The 17,241-nt window shown below is 35.5% G+C and overlaps 1 non-coding gene across 1 annotated transcript; it reads left to right on the top strand.

The window, feature by feature from the left end:
- Positions 1–9,603: 9,603 nt before the first annotated feature.
- TRNAE-UUC (transfer RNA glutamic acid (anticodon UUC)) lies at positions 9,604–9,675 on the top strand. Its single transcript has one exon. It is a non-coding gene; the product is annotated as a tRNA-Glu (tRNA).
- Positions 9,676–17,241: the final 7,566 nt, after the last annotated feature.

The following is a 17,241-nucleotide window of genomic DNA, read 5'->3' as shown; positions in this document are numbered from 1 at the left end:
GCCATAACAAAACTGGGTGGTTTAAACAATGGAATTTATTTCTTACACTACTGGAGGCTGGGAAGTCCAAGATCTAGGTGATGGCTGATTTGGTTCCCAGGCGAGGGCCCTATTCCTGGCTTGCAGATGGCCAACTTCTCACCGTATCCTCACATGACAGAGAAAGAAAGAAAGAGAGAGAGAGAGAGAGAGAGAGAGAGAGAGAGAGAGAGAGAGAGAGAGAGAGAGAGAGAGAGAGCGCGCGCTCTGGTCTCTCTCCATTTTATAAGCACACTAATCCCATCAAGGGGGTGCCCCACTCTCATGATTTCATCTAAATTCATCTCATGATTTCATCTAAATTAGTTCCCCAAAGCCCCATCTTTATCATATTGAGGGTTAGGGGCTTCAACATATGAGTTTTAGGGAGACAAAAACGTTATTCAGTCCATAACATTCAGTTTGTGTGACAGCCTATCTTGTTTTTCTTAAATATCTATGATGATTTCCTTACATGTAAAATGACTTTTCCTTTACTTCACAAACATGCACTTGAATCTATTTTGAATGCCCACCATCAAATTATTACACTGAATTAATGGATGTCAGAGAAGTTTGTGAGCAGTGTTCAGGGTCAGCAAGTATCTGATTTTCCACAAGACCAGCCAGACTGATGGCCAATTTCTGTTTTCTCCTGGTGAAGAGCACATTGATTATATGGCTCGATTGTGGATGTGGTGTGAGTGGGACCTGAGCAAATGTGACTTTAAGTGCTATGATTTTTTCTGAATCACTTTGACAATCTAAAGGAGAGACTCATATGCTATGATATTTTTTTTCTCCTTTACATTGAGAAGACAATCTCCTTTACAGAATTTCTGCCTTTTGAGAATTAGTAGGTAACTGACTCAAAAATCACAGCTGCTATTTTTTCTAAAACTGAAGAGAACCCAAAGTCCAGAAGACAGACCAAATACAGCATGAACATAAACCTATAAGTCTATGGATGGCTGTACAGTAAGGGACATGTGTGGTCACACATCTTTCTTTGAGTTCCATTATTTAAAAAGTTCCATTATTAAAACCTACCTATTTTTATGTAGAAAATCTCATGAAATAACTTTTAAATGATCCATGAGACTAAGCCTAACATACTCCCATTTGTACCTGCTGCTTTTTTTTTTTTTTTTTTTCCGGTACGCAGCCCTCTCACTGTTGTGGCCTCTCCCGTTGCGGAGCACAGGCTCTGGACGCGCAGGCCCAGCGGCCATGGCTCACGGGCCCAGCCGCTCCACGGCATGTGGGATCTTCCCGGACCGGGGCACGAACCCGTGTCTCCTGCATCGGCAGGCGGACTCTCAACCACTGTGCCACCAAGGAAGCCCCCTGCTGCTTTTTAATGAATTAAATGGGGTGAATTTTTGGTCTAATGATAACACTGATAATAATGGTAATAACGTTCACAATTTATTAAGACTTTAAACTATGTGTCAGCTATTCTAAGTGTATCACAAACATCATCTCACTTAGTCTTAACAATAATCTTATTGTTAGGACTGAGGCACAGGGAAAGCTAAGTAATTTACCTAAGGTCATAAAGGTAAAAAGACAAAGGGGCTTGGATTGGACACAGGCAATGTGATACCACAGATAATTCCCAACCATCATGCCACAGTAGGTGGTAACTAACTCAAAATCGCAGTTGCTCTTCTTTTTTTTTTTTTAACTGAAAAGAATCAAGATCTACAAGACAGACCAAACACAGTATGAAAATAACTATGAATCTCTGGATGATGCTCAAGTCATCACACCAAACCTAAAGCTTTTACAATTTTGAGAATCCTCTTTAAGAAGAACGACACAAAATTATGAATACATACTTTTTTTTTTTTTTTTTTTTTTTTTTTTTTTTTTTTTTTGCGGTACGCGGGCCTCTCACTGTTGTGGCCTCTTCCGTTGCGGAGCACAGGCTCAGCGGCCATGGCTCGCGGGCCCAGCCGGTCCGCGGCACGCGGGATCCTCCCGGACCAGGGCACGAACTCATGTCCCCTGCATCGGCAGGCGGACTCTCAACCACTGCGCCACCAGGGAAGCCCAAATACATACATATTTATTCAGAAAGAGAAAGCTCACCAAAATACCATTTTTAAGGCAGTTGGGTATGGTAAGCATCACAAAATCTTGAAAAGTAATACTTTTCTCAATTGACCACCTGGCCTACCTCTGTAATCATTTTTCCCCTACATTTTTGGTTTGTACATTCTTTGATTGTCTCTTCATAGAACTATAATTTCTTAACGATTATAATTTTAATCTTCCCTTTAGTATATTTGACTTTTTCTTTATTGGTAGTTTAGAGAAGTTATTTTTAGGATCACAGGTCACTGTTGGTAAGAGCATGTGAACTTTTAGGGCTGTTGTCAAATTTGGGGAAACTTCTGTGAGATCCTTTTTTTTTTTTTTTTTTAAATTTATGAGCTGTAAGATTTGGGAAAATTTTTTCACAATATAGCTTCTGATTTAGGAGATTCTGAACCTTGTTTCTCTTCCACCACTGGTATTCTTCCAGTGCCAGGGTAGCACAGGCCATGGCCATTTTGTAATATGACCTCTGAGCCCACACCTTTGGGTCCTGATGCGTGGAGAGTAGGTACAGTGGATGAGAAGCACACCTGGTGGTTGTTCTGTACCAGGATGATAGCAGAACCAAACATGGAAGTGGACTATAGCAAGATTTAACACACAAAAACAGGGGATGGCCAGTGAAGATTGAATTTCACATGAACAACTGGTAATTTCTTTTGACATACTTACAACTAAAACCTTATCTGTTCATTATCTGAAATTCAGATTTAACTAGTGTTCTGAATTTTACCTGGCAATCTTGCAAAAAGGGCTGTGAAACACATAAACCTAACCCACTAAAACCAAATTAATGTATCAGCAACTAAACTTCCCCTGAGTAAGATCCCCAAACAGCTTATGGCCACTGTAACACCACTTGATGAAGGGGAAGGGAAATGCAGAGGAAAATGGAGGGGAAATAGGCAACAGTTTAAAGAGTTAGCAGTTTTAATTATGGTTAAACTATCCTACTTTTGTAACTTTTGGACCATGTATGCAAATATATGACTACATGAGCATGTTGCCAGAGCCCCTACCAGTACCAGGGATCCATGCAAGGGAAGAGCCCAAAAGCTCAGGTTAATTAACCTTGAAGTTAATTTGCCTCAGTTCACTGGGTCTAAAAACAACTGTACTCACCCATGTCCATGTGCCATGACTATGCACGAAAACTACCCAGAAAGTTCTACCAACTCAGCTTCTGAATTCTGAATGCTTTACTCTCTGAGCATTCATATATTCATATTGTTACACAGTACCTCATGCTTATTTGTTTATAATTAAAGGTCTGGTTATTTTCTGCTTCCCAGCTAGTTGTCTACATTATCTATCTATCTATCTATGTATCTATGTATCTATCTATCCATCCTATCCACTACATACTTTCACAACTAGATTTTAAATTCCTCCAACGCATTGTGAAAGCTTCCCTTCTTCCCCCACCTTATATGATTTCTCTGGCTACTCAAATAAGATTTAAGTGGTCAAAAGGGAAAAAAATATTTAGTACAAGAATATATTGTGCTGTTTTTTTTTATAATTAGGGAGTAATATAATTTACATAAAAGGACATGGCTTCTTGTTTAGGAATCTTGCTGGATGTCTGTTTATGTGTATAAGATGAGCCCATCAGCATGTGATCTTGGGGAAGAGGGCAATATATAGAGAGAATTGAATGATTCTATATCATCATAGGAGAAGAATATTTCTACAAGCAGTCCAAGACAGAAAGAGAGGAAGGGTAAAGGAAGAAGGAGGTGTACAGAAGAACCAGGTGTGAGTGGAAAGCCCAAGTTTTACGTGGAGAGGCCAAAGTTCTAAAGAGATAAACAATCAGTGAGATGATTTCCAAGATGGGAAATGGTAATACATTTCTATGTATTCCGATGCTTAAGAATTTGTTTTACTTCACTAAGTTCTAATAACTCTTTCCTATTTACCATTCTTCCATCAACATCAAGGGCAAACGGTAAATTTAAATGAGTGGTACTTTGGAAGTACAGAGGATGGGTAGTCTATTACAGGACAAGGTAGAACAGTAAAATAGGAAGACCCTGATTTAATTGCAAAGTTGCTATATTCTCTGAGGAAGGTTAGATGTTGGACTGGCAAGATGATTATAAGGCCTATAGAAATCTAAGGGGAAATTCAATAAAACTGTATAATGTTTGAAATACTGCTCTGGAGCCGTAGTTTTTAACTATTTTTTTAAAAAGAAGACTGGAAGCAAAGAGGTCATGAAGACATTATCAAGTGGCCAAAATGTATCAGTCTATGCCAGACTTAGCAACTGTCCATTCTCCTTCCCACCTCCTCTACCCTCTACCACCCTTAACACATTTTTTGTCCTTTATCCCTCATCCATTAATTACTTGGGTACAGCAGAGATAAAAAGGTCTCTGCTAGCTGCGTACCACTTCTAGCCATGCCTACCATACAGTGCACTCTATTCCCAACCCTGTTGAGTATCTCTGGTTTCCTCACTGCCCTTTATTTATAGAACTTCCAGCTACATTCCCAACACAGGTAAAATGTCAGGCAATGGAAACCATGCTTCCCTGCAGCCCTTTGGCCATAACATTAAAAAGAAAGCACCTTTAATTTATCATGTCCTCCTTGAGTGCCCACAGCTATTTCACTTAGCAGAGCCCAGCATCCTTCTGTGGAGGGCTTGGAGCAATGTGACAAGACTATAAAATGAAGGGGTTGCACGGGTCCAGCCCTAGAATTCTGTGTTGCCATGACTCCAGCCTCCAGAGCTAAATGGTCAGCTGAGTGCAGAAGGGGACAGCCATGCTTTACTAGTATCCTGTATTAAAGGCAAGACCACTTGGCAGTTTGCATGACTCCTGGCTAAATATTTTCAACCTAAGCTGTAATATATGCTATGTTATAATATTCTAAAGCTAAAATGAAATTTTTAGAAAAGTCAAGTGTAATATTTAGTGTCTACCCTTACCCCTGCTTGAGGGTTCTTAAATTGAACAGGTAAGGGCTAGTGTAAAGGGGATGTGTGGAAGGCTTTCTTAAAAGCATTATGTGACACCTAGTGAAAAAGAAATTGAAAAAAAAATTTCTGAGAGTAATTTTATATTTATTGCACTTAATTTAACGAATTATTGCAGGAAACACATAGACAGCATTTTCCCAGTAAAATTATTATACTTAAATGAACTTTTGACAATGTATTAATTACAAGGACATGACCACATTTATTCTGCTGATCCAGTAATTACATGCATTAAAGAAATATTTATCCACAAACTATGCAGTGTACTTCAAAACAGCATTTATTGCCAAATTACATTTCCTGGATATCTGTGCCCTATTTCCAGTTACTAGTAATTTTTTTTTTTTAATTTCAAGAGGAAGAGAGAATGACGAGAATTTTGAAAAATACTCTATAAATAAATGCTTACTGATGTCAAAAGACTAAAATGTAGACCATTTTAACCATAGACCTCAGAAAAATAATTGTGAGGCACCCAAATTCATGTGTTTCAGACAGAAAGAAGACAAGAACAATCACAATGTGTCAAGCTCCTCTTTGTTCCCTGCCTATCTTTACAATGAATAAAAACATAGCATAAATTGTAAACCAACATGACTTCACACTAGATAACAATAGGAGGAAAATTAATAAAACTGACATCTGTCTGAAAGATTCAAATATGCAGTTTATTTCAGAAAGCTTGAAAACGTCTATGAAATATTAGCAATCACTTCCAACACGATCAGAATCGTTCTACCTCTGTAGCAATTCGCAGATACAAACATGCTCCCCTTCACTCTGGATGTTGTAAAGAGTAGCTGAAGAGGGAGAGAAAGATATTCCTTCTTTAAGGTTTTACAGCTGGTGAGAGGCATAGCGAAATCAGAATTGAAGAACTAGCCCACTGAACTTAACCAAAGAGACTTTTTTTTTTTCCCTAGTGGCATATTTTATTACACTTACCAAATAATGGAAACCCATTTCTCTATTAAGGCATTCACAGAACTTTGATAGAAAATTTACTTCCTCATGTGTCCGGAAGAGCAAGAGCTTCCCAACATTTTAACTGAGCATCCCAAACACAGCACTTTGACATTTTAATTGAGTATTTTGGAGAAAAATGCAGAATGCATCTTGAGTTTAAATTTTCTATGAAAGAAAACCCCACAATTTTTTCTAGTTGCTTATTCCAGGTAAAAAAGGAGGAAATGTTATTAAAAGCTTAGCACTTAGTGTGAAAATTAATAACAGTAGTAATGATAATAATAAAATAGAACACAAAATCTATTTTTTGAATGTCTTCTTTGAGCTAACATTTTATACATGTTACACCGTATCATACAATTTTTTAAAATGAGGTTAATGGCAAAATACACATCTCAACAAGATTAAAAGTAGTATAATGTATGTTATGATCTGATTAGGTTGAGGGAATCCTTAAAACATGAAAAACTACAATATATTGGGGTTTTTTCCCCACATTTGATTGAACTTCTCGGAAAATAAAATACATCATCAAACTGATGTCTGTACTTAATGTATCAGGGTATCTACTCCTCTTAAAATTCCTGTATCAATTCCCAAAAGCAATTGGTACATCTTAATACTGACAAAATAGAAGAGAGCTCTTCCTCAAATAGCTAGAAGAGACAGGCATGTAGAATTTTAAATGATGGGGGTCATCTAGGAAGTACTAGCCTTCACATAACATGTCAGATTCTATCAATGCACACAAATCTATCACCTTATTTGTTTGTTGTGGGAGTGCATCAGAACATGGCAGAAGACAGAGTACATATGAATAAGATGGTTAAAAGACCTACACCCAGAGTAGGAAGCCTCGATTTTGGTGGTCTTTCTGCTATGTCTTTCAGGTAAATTTGGGCTAGATGAACTTTAAAGTGTTTTTTAGCTCTAAATCCGACAAAGATATTTCATAAATTACAAAACACTGCTTAAATATAAGTATGCCTATTTTTTAAAAACTAACTTGTAGATATAAGACATAAGAATAGTGTATGCTTCAAGCTGTATAGACAATTCCTGCTATAAAAAAGTTTTACTCTTATTAAAACACAGAAGTATGCTCTTATAGAGATATGTCTTAAAAATATTTGTAGGCATAAAATAGCAAAGATTGTGCTTGCTGTGGGGAGAATAAAGTAGGGGAACAGAGAATAAAAGTAATAGGGCTCTCATGTCCACAACTCTATTTATGAAGATGAGAAAATCCCCACACCCACCCACCACCACCAAATAAAGTTAGAAGGCCCTCACTGTATTTCTGCCCGGGCTACTGTATAATCTGTTACCACTGCTGGCAGTGATTGAGAAATAATATGAATTAAAGCACGTTAGATCAAATAGATAAATGTAGGTATGGCTAAAAAGGCAAATGAAAGATTAATATAAATTATATTCATTTATTTTTAAATGCTTCATTTTGATAGCCTACTTTCTGCAAAATTATGTGCAGATGACCAGTCAGGGATAAAGTAAGAGTTTAAAAGGTATTTTAGACTACTTCTTCTTCATGTAACAAATTATACATTTATTGTTCCTGAGTCACAACTACCAATATTTTTGGCTCCCAAAGCACCTTGAAAAATTCAGTGATAAATGCTTGGCACTGACTTCATACACAAAAGTCTTCCGCATCAGCCCAAAAATCTATTTCTGTGGGTTTTGTGGTTACAGTAATTAGGCTTCCACATTTGGCTATGCCCCAAGAACCAGAGAATCTGGCCATTAGAAAACACAATTCCTAGTATAGAATCCTTCCTCTGTACAATTAGTTTAGAAAGGTGTGCTTCCCTTTCAAAAAAAGAAAATGTTAAATCATGGAGTTCTCAATCAAGGATTCCTCCTTTCTGTCACTTTCTGTCATCATCAATCATCACAATCAAAGTGAGTATATTCCAAGAAAAACAGGATTTTAATAAGAAGAAACTGATCACTAATTATATTTACACATGACATCAACAGACACAAAAAGAAAGCATACAAATTAATATATGTTTAAAATATGATAAACTTTAATACCAGTTCTTGAAAAAAGAACCACTATGAAATACTAGGCTTAATCTTTCATCTAAAATCTACAGTCTATACCATGCTGATTGGTGAAACTCTAAACCAAGAACAATTGAACAGATTATATAAAAAGAATTGTAAAATACTGCTTCAGAAATTCTGATAACAGGAACAAATCATAAAATAAAGAAGTATAAATACTGGAGAAAATGATGTGTTATTGTGTTTTATTTTGTTTTTTTCCCAGAAACTTTTCTCCACATCAACAATAACTAGTTATGTGGCAACAGCAGGAAAAAAATAAAAAGCGAAAATGGCAAAATTTAATGAATAGAATTATTCTAGAAATAATTTTAACAATGTTTGCATAGGTCCAAAATATTTTTTAAAAACAAACTTCTGTAAAAATACCAACAAATATATTTTAATAGAAGACAGAATCTAGATTTTTCTAAATCTTAGAAGAAACAAATATATAAACATTACAATTCTTCTCAAGATTTATAGGTTCAATGTGATAGAAATTATAATTTTAGTGGGCCTATATTATGCATCTTGACAAGATAATTCTGAAATCCACATGAAAGTAAACAAAATGTATTTGTGTGTGTGGTGGGAGCACATTTCAATGTAAAGAGGTTTATACCCTATACAGCTAAGGTAATTACAACAGTGAAGCAATAAATCAACAGTCAAAAGACAAACTGTTTGCCCTTATGCCCTAAAGAATGCTAAAGCAGCAAAGTCAGCTTCTCACATTTGAAACATTAGAAACTCAAATGAAAATGTCAAGAATTAAGTGTTAACGAGATAGGTATGTACCTTCCTCCCAACTCTTGCCTTTATTAAATAAATGAATGTTGAATTCCCTAACAATAGTTTTGTAAAAATAATAATAAACTCAAAGAAAAGAAATGCTGGCATGTTTAGAGCGGTTATCTAAAGGCAGGAAGATTACAGATTAGATTATGTTCTTCTTTATATATACTCCTGTAAGTTACAAATATTTTCCAATGATTATACACCTTTTTATTTAAAAAAAAAAAAAAAAAACTTTCCTGAAAAAAAACCCTTTTTAAACTTACCTCACCCAACTAAGTTGGTCACGCACTGTATAACTAGAGAGAAAACATTCAGACAGCCATACTATACTGTGTACCAATCCCAAAATGAAGGATTTTGTTTGAAATCTTAGCCTTTGGCATTCTGAGAATTGTTATATGATGCCACACTGATATGCTGCAGTGAAGGTCCTCTCTAACAAGACTGTAATTATGGGAAATTAAGAATTCTTCTAGATTTCCATATTTTTACCTTTAAAATGGTTTGATTATGTGATAACTAATTCATTTCTAACAGACTTGCATCAGGTTTTCTGACTCTGGGTCTATGGTACTTGAACACATAATAAAGAAATAGAGAAACTTATTCATTGATTCACTTTCAGCAAACTGCAAATACGCAACCCTGGGAATTCCCTGGTGGTCCAGTGGTTAGGACTTGGCACTTTCACTGCCAGGGCCCAGGTTTGATTCCTGGTCAGGGAACTAAGATCCCGTAAGCCACTTGACACAGCCAAATTAAAAAAAAAAAAAAAGAGAGAGAGAGAAAAGAGAGAGAAGTTAAGGAAACAATCCCATCTACCATCACAACAAAAAGAATACAATATCTAGGAATAAACCTACCTAAGGAGACAAAAGACCTGTACTCAGAAACCTATAAGACACTGACAAAAGAAGTCAAAGATGACAAAAGCAGATGGAGAGATGTACCATGTTCTTGGATTGGAAGGATCAATACTGTGAAAATGACTATACTACCCAAAGCAATCGACAGATTCAATGCAGTCCCTATCATATTACCAATGGCATTTTTCACAGAATTAGAACAAAATTTTACAATATGTATGGAAACACAAAAGACCCCAAACAGCCAAAGCAATCTTGAGGAATAAAAATGGAGCTGGAGGAATCAGGCTCCCTGACTTCAGACTACATTACAAAGCTACAGTCATCAAAACAGTATCATATTGCACAGAAACAGAAATATAGATTAATGGAACAGGATAGAAAAGTCAGAGATAAACCCACACACCTATGGTCAACTAATCTATGACAAAGGAGGCAAGGATATACAATGGAGAAAAAACAGTCTCTTCAATAAGTGGTGCTGGGAAAACTGGACAGCTACATGTAAAAGAATGAAATTAGAACACTCCCTAACACCATAAGCAAAAATAAACCCAAAATGGATTAGAGACCTAGATGTAAGACTGGACACTATAAAACTCTTAGAGGAAAACATAGGCAGAATACTCTTTGACATAAATCACAGCAAGATCTCTTTTGATCCACTGCCTAGAAGTAATGGAAATAAAAACAAAAATAAACAAATGGGATCTAATTAATCTTAAAAGCTTTTGCACAGCAAAGGAAACCATAAACGAAATGAAAAGACAACCCTTGGAATGGGAGGAAATATTTGCAAATAAAGCAAATGGCAAGGGATTAATCTCCAAAATATACAAACAGCTCATGCAGCTTAATAGCAAAAAAACAAATAAACCAATCAAAAAAAATGGGCAGAAGATCTAAATAGACATTTCTCCAAAGAAGACATACAGATGGCCAAGAAGCACATGAAAATATGCTCAACATCACTAATTATTAGAGAAATGTAACTCAAAACTACAATGAGGTATGACCTCACAGTGGTGAGAATGGAGATCATCAAAAAATCTACAAACAATAAATGCTGGAAATGGGTGTGGAGAAAAGGGAACCCTCCTACACTGTTGGTGGGAATGTAAGTTGGTACAGCCATTATGGAGAACAGTATGGAGGTTTCTTACAAAACTAAAAATAGAACTACCATATGACCCAGCAATCCCACTACTGGGCATATACCCTGAGAAACCTATAATTCAAAAAGAGTCATGTACCACAATGTTCACTGCAGCCCTATTTACAATAGCCAGGACATGGAAGCAACCTGAAAGTCCATCGACAGAAAAATGGATAAAGAAGATGTGGTATATATATATAAAATGGAATATTATATATATATTATATAATGGAATATTATATTCCATTATATATATATAATGGAATATTACTCACCCATAAAAAAGGAAAATGCCGTTTGCAGCAACATGGATGAACATAGAGATTGTCATACTGAGTGAAGTAAGTCAGACACAGAAAGACAAATATATGATACTGCTTATATGTGGAATCTAAAAAAAAAAGTCATAAATGAACTTATTTATACAACAGGAGTAGAGTCACAGAGATAGAAAATAAACTTATAGTTACCAGAAGATGGGGGGAGAGGGATAAACTGGGAGATTGGGACTGACATATACACACTACTATATATAAAATAGATAACTAATAAGGACCTACTGTATAGCAGAGGGAACTCTACTCAATACTCTGTAATGGCCTATATGGGACAAGAATCTAAAAAAAAAATAAAACAGTGGACATATGTATATGTATAACTGATTCACTTTGCTGTACACCTGAAACTAATACAACATTGTAAATCAACTGTGCTCCAATAAAAAACTAAAAGAAATAATAAAGCAAATACACAACCCAGTTAACTGGATTTCCTAAGTCTATTCTTTTAACTAAATAACCTATTTTCTGAGTAAGCTAGAATACTGAAACGTTGTTCACTGAGTATAATTTTAAGTTTATATACTTTGTTGCTTATTACTTTTATGTGTTATAGACAGACTACAGCTCTCAGTCAGGATAATTTAAGTGCGTATATTTGACACATTTAGAAGGTGAGAACTGGATGTGTGCAGCTGTAGATAGGCAAGACGTGTGTGCTCACGGGCTCTGCTGGTCTCCTAGAATGCTGTCATTTGCCAGCTTTTTCAAGTATCTGTGCCCTGATTGTGAAATGGCGGTTATTTACTTTGGTTAAAACAACGGACGTGTGGACACAGTGGGGGAAGGGGAGGGTGGGACGAACTGGGAGATTAGGAGTGACATATATACACTACCATGTATAAAATAGCTAGCTAGTGGGAACCTGCTATAAAGCACAGGAAGCTCAGCTCGGTGCTCTGTGACGACCTAGATGGGTGGGATGGGGGCGGGTGTGGTTGGAGGGAGTTCCAAGAGGGAGGGGATATAGGTATACATATAGCTGATTCACTTCACTGTACAGCAGAAACTAACACAACATTGTAAAGCAATTGTACTCCAATTTAAAAACAAGTAATAATTAGTATAAGTAGTTGAAGCTATACTAACAGCAATAAAGACCAAGAAATCAAACTGTGTGTATGTGCGTTTTTGGTTTTTCAAGAAAAAAGAAGAGTTTTGTCCTAAAGCATCAGTTGTCAAATTTTTTGGTCTCTGAACCAAAACTCTTAAAACTTTCTAAGGATTCCAAAGCGCTTTTGTTTATAGGAATTATAACTTTCAATATTTAGCTAATCAGATATTAAAATGGAAAATTATTACCACTTTTATTTATTTAATCATTTGTAGATAACAATGACGAACACATTGTCTGTTAACATAAAACATCTTGGTACTGTCTTGAAAATAGTTTTGAACCCTCAGACCTGAGTGAGAACCACTGTCCTCAAGTAAAGCCAGTTTGTTTTAGACTATGAAAGAGACTAACGAAAGAGAAAGCTTAGAAAGTAAATTTTGTTTGCCATGGTATATAATACCTAAGACTGTAAAGAAGTGAGGAAAGGTGTTAAATAAAACTTTGTCAAAGTTCACTTAATCTTATTAGACTTAACTTCCTAGGTTTACTGATTAATGCCTTTGGCTACTATTGTAAAACATTTTTTACCTGCTTTACCTAATCTTCTTTGAAAGCAGAGATTTCATGTTTTACCATAATACTTTTCCTATGCTTTATGTTGAATTAATTATGCCCTTGATATCAAAGAAAAAGAAATAAAAATTCCCTTACTTATGAAAGATCTAGGGTTCTTTAAAATCACATTACTGTCCATGTTTATTGTTAAATGTTTTCTTGTCACTGTGATTAAATAGGTCTTTGGCAAGAATGATCCTATCTTAATAAGTGTCAAAATTTCTTCTGAAAAATATTTTGAGTTGTCTTCTCCATATCAAATTTTAAATATGGAAAAAAAATAAAATGAAAGTTTCAGCATAACTCTAACATCTAAAACTATCTTTGAAATTTCCCAGGGAAATGCTAGAAATAATTAGATTTCTTTACTATGCTACTATTGTAAAGTGTTATATGGGCAAATCTGTCAAATCAGGAGAGACAAGCCATCTACCTATGTTACATTTGTGTAGGTAAATTAATGTACATACTTCACAAATTGTATGCCTCCACAGGAATTACCTGCAGATTTAACAATGCATTGCTGACTATACTATGCCTTACCTGCAGAAACACTCATCAATAGTCTTCTGAATTATTCTCTGCCTTGAAAGAGAACTGTGATCTCCTCCATATTGGTAGTTTGGATTATACTATTAAATAAACCACAGCCATTTAATCTCTCCTCTAAAATGAGATTTCATTTTAAGTTAGTGTTTGCTTGAGGGCTTTGATATAAGCTTTAGGTTAGAGTTTGTCTTCAACCAAGGACAGTCTCAGAGCCTGTGAGAAATTACTGTACCAGGTACTTTGAACTTTTGATACTTCAAAGAATAAACTCTCAAATACAGGCTTCTGAGCTCACATCAACTATAAAACTTTCATACCATACCAGTGGACTGCATCAGGCTTTTTAGTCCAGAAGCAGAGGGTTTTATGAAAACAGACAGCTAACCAAATATCCAGTAAGTGAACACTCAGTTACATAGGACTGAATGAGCTGATGAGGGACATTTTATTGTGATTGTTCGTCTGAATATGGTTGATATTGGTTCAATGTCATATTTATCTGGATATAAAAAGCCATCTTTTCTCTTTCTACTTAACTTATCTTGAACCCACAATTATGCTTTTATAAACTAAAATGAAATACTTAAAAATAATACCTGACTCGGATTCCAAGAATCTCTTACTAAATCTTCTTACTTTTTATTACTTTGGCAATATAGTTATTTATTTGGGGTCAAAAAGAATCTATCCTCCTTTTACCATGACACAATTGGGGGAATCAACTGCATAACCAAGACCCTATCTGTAGTATCATATTTGAGAATTATGTTTAGTGAGTCAAGTAGTACAGGCACTTTTAAGAAAAAAAGATTGGTTTAGGTTTGGAGCTAATGTCAACAAAGACCTCTCAGGGAAATTGGCCTGGTACCTGGTTTACCAGGTCCCAGCCTTACAGGGATTAAGAAAAGTTAGGCAGACCATGAAAATTAGTAAATTTGGCAACATCGGAAAGGAAAGCATTCATCAAAATTTACAGGTAGGGCTGGAGAAACCTGGTAGAGTTTCTTGGGCTTAGTATTCTTGCCTTGGGAGAGTAAATTATACAGGCTTTTAAAAATCTAATCTGAGATTCCTTACAAAAACTTTCAGAGAGAATTTACTTCATGGCTTCAGTAATCTCAATATCTTAATCTTATTACTTTGAGAATTTATGATCATGATGGTGGAGCTGGGACTTGGAAAGAGGCATAAGAGATCTCTGGAAGTCATGACTAGAGCACCACTCTAGATTATCTACACCTTTCATTACGTTTGAGCCATTTTACAATTAAGTAAATTGTAGAACACAAGAAGTAATACAAATGATTCTTGTCCATAGAAATACAAACAGATTTCATCCAGTGGAATGCAACTGATTGTTGCCCTGTGGATACTGATCACTTTTACATCATTTTATAAATTCATTTCAGCATTCCTCATTGCCTGCTTTGCTCCATAAACATGTGCACACGTTTGCAAGTGCGTGCGCGCACACACACACACACACACACATATATACATATGTAGGTATATATACACATGTGTGTGTATGGTGTGTTCTTTGAAATCTCTTTTGAACTAGTTCTAATATATTACTGATGTCACCATTAATTAATTAATTAAAATCTTGGAGATGTAGTCATTAAAAAAAAATCTATAACAACTTTAGAGACCATTTATCCAGATGAGAGTAGGAAGCAGGAGGGAATGAGGTGTATTCCAAAAGATAAAATAACGTGTGTAAAATCTCTTAGCAGGAGACAGCAAAACTTATTCAAGAAACTGGAAGAAGGACAGGTGTATGGGACACATACTAAGAGGTAAGACTGGATGGGGTAGGCAGGATCCTAGCATGTTGGAAACTGAAGGCCATATTTAAGACTTTCATTTCTATTTTTAACTCAAAAGAAATGAGATAAATCTATTTCAATCCATTAAAGTGATTTAAGGTTGACAGGGGAAGATGAATTTTAGATACTTAGATTAGACTTAAAAAAGATGGCTTTGTGCGTTATGGAGAATTGATTGGAGAGGAGACTGTAGTAGCAGGCTGATGTGGTCTCAGGGAGATATTAGAGAAACTCGAAAAAAAAGTGGCGGCAGTGAAGATGGAGAGAAATGTATTATTTTGAGAGATACTTCTAAAGCAAAGAATTAGCCAAGACATAGAAACAACCTAAGTGTCCATCAATGGATGAATGGATAAAGAAATACATATATATATATATATATATATATAATTCAGCCATAAAAAAGGAAATCCTGCCACTTGCAACATGGATGGACCTGGAGGGGATTATGCTGAAATAAGTCAGAGAGAGAAAGACAAATATGATCTTACTTATATGTAGAATCTAAAAAAACAAAAACAAACCAAACTCTTAGATACAGAAAACAGACTGGTGGCTGCCAGAGATGGAGGAGGGGTGTCAGGTGGCTAAAATGGGTGAAGGTGATCAAATATACAATGTACAGCATGGTGACTATAGTTAATAATACTGTATTATATATTTGAAAGTTGCTAAGAAAGTAGATCTGAAAAGTTCTCATCACAGGAAAAAAAATTGTAACTATGTAGGGTAACGGATATGGATGTTAACTGGTCTTATTGTGGTGATCATTTTACTATATATACAAATATCAAATCGTATTGCATACCTGAAACTAATACAGTGTTATATGTCAATTATATTTCAATAAAAACTGTAAAAAACTATTCACTCATTAATTTTTCCAGTTTTGATATTCATATATTTAAATTTGCTTTACAATATAATCCACTGACAAGTGAGGAATAGTCTCTAATTTAAAATATATAGAGAGATATACATTTATTTAATTTACTTTTGGATTGCATTTGACTCACTGTTTGATAGAGTAGGAACAGGAAGTAAAGAGAGATGGAAACTTTGGTAAATTACCAATGACAGGCAGCACTTGTTGGGGATTGTTATTATTATTATTATTTTTTATGTATTAAGGCAGAGTTACAGGCTATTGCTATCAGCCAGCAGGAAAAAATATAGGTTTAGCAGAATGATGTGGAGTCGTCTTATTTTCTAACGATTGTGTGGGGGGTGGCTAGATGGTGTTGACAGTAGTGGGGCTTTCAGGCAGTCACAAAGATATAAAACAGGCTCCCGTTTCATGTAATTGAAGGAGGTGGGGCTGGGAAAGTTGTGTTTCTGAGTCATGACCACAGCATTACCCATCCCAAAGGACCTTGAAATAGGGCTGCAGCTGCCAGCTTCACTCACCTCTACCACCAACATTTTGAATCATTACCAAAAATAAATAAATAAATATTCAAGAACTCACAAATGTATTTGTTTTAGAAAGATAAATTTTGAACAAGATTTCACCTCCTATATGCAGAAAACACTTTCATTCCAGTTTCTAGTATCTCCATGCAAGAGGCGGCCTTGACATTTGTAGTCTTCCCTAGGTATGTCAAGAGACTAGGGCTACAAGGGTTACATTTATTCAGTTAGGGGGATGGCAGAGAGAGTAAAAGATAATATTTAAACTGACTTGTTTCATGTTTTGAATATTTTAAGAATCCTCTGTCTACAGGTTTAAGGATGAAAGTGTACCTACTTACTAGATATTCTAAGATTTAAAAAATTATCTTTTAAACAGTTTCGTAATATCCTTTTTATGAAAAACATGTTATCATCCCCATAGATTGCTTATTACTTACAAAAGGCAAAGGTACCTTTATAATTCAGAAA

Source organism: Tursiops truncatus, chromosome 7, assembly GCF_011762595.2.
Source record: "Tursiops truncatus isolate mTurTru1 chromosome 7, mTurTru1.mat.Y, whole genome shotgun sequence".
NCBI lineage: Eukaryota > Metazoa > Chordata > Mammalia > Artiodactyla > Delphinidae > Tursiops > Tursiops truncatus.
The sequence above is the reverse complement of the archived record's forward strand: the minus strand, read 5'-3'. Positions and strand labels throughout refer to the sequence as shown.